General features: G+C 42.4%; 1 pseudogene; it reads right to left on the bottom strand.

Annotated features, from left to right (window-relative positions):
- Nucleotides 1-1,756: 1,756 nt before the first annotated feature.
- LOC107568525 (uncharacterized protein K02A2.6-like) lies at nucleotides 1,757-3,793 on the bottom strand (annotated as a pseudogene).
- Between the last annotated feature and the right edge of the window lie 148 nt (nucleotides 3,794-3,941).

The raw sequence follows: 3,941 nt of genomic DNA, 5'->3' as shown, positions 1-3,941 counted from the left end.
AACATAATTAGCGTAGCTGCTGTTCCAACCAAGCAAAAATGATTTGTTTAACTAACGAATAATAATGTGCATTTGATTAGATATAACTGCAGTAAAAGATTATGACTGCAGTAAAAGATTATGAGATGCATTATTTGAATGCTTGGCCAAAGAGATGTGTCTTTAATCTAGATTTAAACAGAGAGAGTGTGTCTGAACCCCGAACGGTATCAGGAAGGCTATTCCAGAGTTTGGGAGCCAAATGCGAAACTGGGATAAGGTATAGCAAAGAATAGAAGTGGAAATATCTTATCTTTTGTGTGGCTCCCCTGCATACCTTCTTTCAGGATATAATTGCGGGCGAAATATAGATTGTTTGGAGGCAATTTGTCAGTGACTCTGGCTGTGTGACAGACTCAGATGTGTACAAAGCTCAGTTGAGTCTTTGTAATAATGTAAGGTAAAGCTTCCCCTGTATGAAGGTGGATGATTAGTTGTCAGGGCTGTCTAAAGGCCAAGGATGGCTTTGAGTAATTCCATAACGCTGTGGGAATAATTAGCTTCTGCTTGACCTTTAAGCAAAACATGGCGGTAGTGAGTAGCGAGGTATCACGGCTACACAAGTCCAACCAAGGTGATTTGTCTTACGTTTTTTTCGTGGCATTATGGAAACTAACAACAGAACACCGACCAGGCTTTCTCTGAGAACAGATAAAGTATTGGCCGAACAAAGGTTTTCAGTTCTAACTAATTGCTTTTTTTGTTGTGCACACTGTTCTGTATTTGCTGCTTTATTTGCATCTTTGTCAACACACTCATCCATGCAGAATATGTTGTTTGCTAGTGATATGGGATTTTCATTAGCTAATACTGCTAAAAAGACTACAGGTGACCAATAGCCAGGGATGAGCAATATTTTAGATACATGTATTTTAAATCAAAATACTTTTCACTTTCACAAAAAAGCGAATTGATTTTCTGTTTCAATACTTGTAGTTTTGTATTTTCAATTTATAGCACCTGCGATATACTGTATACAATGGTCCTTAAAATGAATGTAGATGTTTAAATAATAATAATAATAATGTTTCACTTTAAAGTTGTCAAACATCATGTCACAGTTGCAGAAGGAGAGGAAGAGATATGGATCTTGTTGTGTTTGTTCGAAGTAACACAAATAAAAGTCGAGACAACGATGGGCAGTTCTTCTTTTTATTTTACCGTTCAACAACTAAACACCAGCTCCGTTACCACAGGTGTCCTCCCTGGACAACCAACTGGCCAACCAGAATCTAACCCGGAGTACCCCAACAGTACTTGTACTTTATTCTGGGTATATTCAACTCAATACACTACACTTCCTCCCCCCTTAGATGAGAAAATCTCAAACAACAGTTTCGCTTTTAACAAAACATTTCCCCATATAAAGAAATAAACTTATGCTACTGTATGATTGTAATGTCCCATTTAAGGTTTCTTTTTTTTTCTCTTCCTTTTTATAAATCAAGACGGGTTGGTGGTTTTTGTATACGGGTAGGGTAATGTTTCTCTTCACAGGTTGGAATTGGTGTTTGTGGCGCTTCACTGAGAGGTACACTGCTACCTTGAGGTGTTGTTGTATCACTTCCATTTGTAACAGTATCCGTAGTGGTGAATGGAACACTCACGGGACCACTTTCCAGAGGAACATTTGATCTTCTCAACTGATCAATGTGTCGTCTCCAGGTGGTATCTGGTGCAATCTCGACTGTATATGACAGCGGTCCTGTTCTTTCTTTTACTTTTGCAGGTGATCTCCTCTGTAGTTTCTAGCGAGCACACACTCTCCAACTTCTAACTCTCTCGTTTTTCCTCCTCTTTGTGACTGTTTCATCTGTCTGTCATGTACGGTTTTCCTCAAATTGGGTTTCAGCAAGTCCAGCCTTGAACGTAAGGGTCTACCCAGGAACAACATGGCAGGTGTTCTATTTGTGGTGACATGAGTTGCATTTCGATATGCAAACAAGAAATTGTAAAGCTTCTGTTTTAGTGTGAGCTTCTCTTGTGTCATGGCCCGCAGTGCATTCTTCAAGCTTTGCACAAATCTCTCAGCTAAACCATTTGTAGCTGGGTGGTAGGGCGCTGAGGTCACATGCTTGATTCCATTGTTCTTTAGGAATATCTGGAACTCCTCAGCTATAAACTGGGGACCATTGTCACTCACCAGCTGTTCTGGTACACCAGTCCTTGCGAAAAGTTCTCTCAGAACTATCACCGTTTGGGCGGCAGTTGTGGAGGACATGCTAAATACTTCTGGCCACTTTGAACATGCATCAACAACTACCAGAAATGTAGTGCCCATGAAAGGACCCGCAAAACAACATGGATTCTTTGCCACGGTAATGCAGGCCATTCCCAAGGATGTAGCGGTGCTGGTTTTGGCACCTTTTGCACATATTGACATCCTGAGCAGTTCATGGCGAGCTGCTCGATCTCCTGATCTATACCAGGCCACCTTACAAAACTTCTTGCAAGTGACTTCATCTTTACCACTCCAAGATGTCCAACGTGGAGCTCCTCCAAGACTCTAGTTCGCAACTTAGGTGGTACAACAACTCTTAATCCCCACATGATGCAACCCCCATCTAGAGGGAGTTCATCACGGCGCTGATAGAATTGCTTGAAGCGAAGCTTCTGCTCTGCATTCCAGCCAGACTGTATAGCGGAATATACCTGTGACAATGTAGGATCTCTCCTGGTTTCTCTCCGAATCATTTCATCTGTAACAGGAGAACTCTCAAGCTGAGCAATTGTAAAAACATCCAAAGGTGTGCTTACATTCTCTGTCTTTGAATCACAACCAACCAATGGTAAACGTGATAGCCCATCAGCGTTAGCATGTTTGTGTGTTCTTTTGAATTCAATCTGGTATCTATGTCCTCCCAGAAACAACGCCCACCTTTGCATCCGCGCTGCTGCTGTCAGTGGAACTCCTTTCTGAGGACTGAAGATGGAAACCAATGGTTGATGATCTGTAACCAAGGTAAATGTGTTTCCATACAAATACTGATTAAATCATTTCACACCCCATACCAGGCTCAAAGCTTCCCGGTCAATCTGTGCATAGTTCGTCTCAGCAACAGTAAGGGAGCGTGACGCGAAAGCTATGGGGCGCTCCGTTCCATCAGCCATCACATGTGACAACACCGCTCCACTCCTAACCATATGGTGAGGCATCGCATGCTAACCTTAGTGGTTTGTGAGGGTCAAAATGAGTCAGTACTGTATCTGACATCACCAGTTCCTTTGCTTCCTGAAAAGCTTGTGTACATTGCTTGGACCACGTCCATTTCTTTCCTGCTTGTAACAGGGCATGTAGAGGATGGAGAACAGTGGCTAGATTTGGCAAAAACCTGTTGTAGTAATTGATAAATCCAAGGAAGGACCTCAATTGCGAGACATCTTTCGGCTGTCGAGCCTCCGCAACAGCATTTAGCTTGTCATGACACTTGTGCAGACCATCTGCATCAATTTTGTGCCCACAATATGTGATTGTGTCCTTGAAAAACTCACATTTATTACGTCTTGCACGCAGTCCATACTCTTCCAATCTCTTTAAGACTTGTGCCAAGTTCTCCAAATGACTACTGTCACTGTCACCTGTGACAATGATGTCATCGAGGTAGCATTGGGTACCAGGGCAACCCTGCAGTACCTGATCCATAGCCCTTTGCCATAAAGCCGGTGCTGAGGCGACACCGAAAACAAGCCTGTTATATCGGTACAAGCCCTTGTGAGTATTTATCTTCAAGCACACTTTTGAGTCCACCTCCATTTCCATTTGCAAATACGCTTCCGCCAAGTCTATTTTGCTAAAAAGCTGTCCTCCTGCAAGTGTAGCAAAAATGTCCTCTATTCTCGGTAGTGGATATTGTTCTGCCTGCAGTACAGGGTTGACAGAAACTTTAAAATCCCCGCACAGT

This window comes from Sinocyclocheilus grahami, unplaced genomic scaffold, assembly GCF_001515645.1.
Source record: "Sinocyclocheilus grahami isolate Dianchi unplaced genomic scaffold, SAMN03320097.WGS_v1.1 scaffold1254.1, whole genome shotgun sequence".
NCBI classification, from domain to species: domain Eukaryota; kingdom Metazoa; phylum Chordata; class Actinopteri; order Cypriniformes; family Cyprinidae; genus Sinocyclocheilus; species Sinocyclocheilus grahami.
Note: the sequence above shows the minus strand (reverse complement) of the source record. Positions and strands in the feature narration are given on the sequence as shown.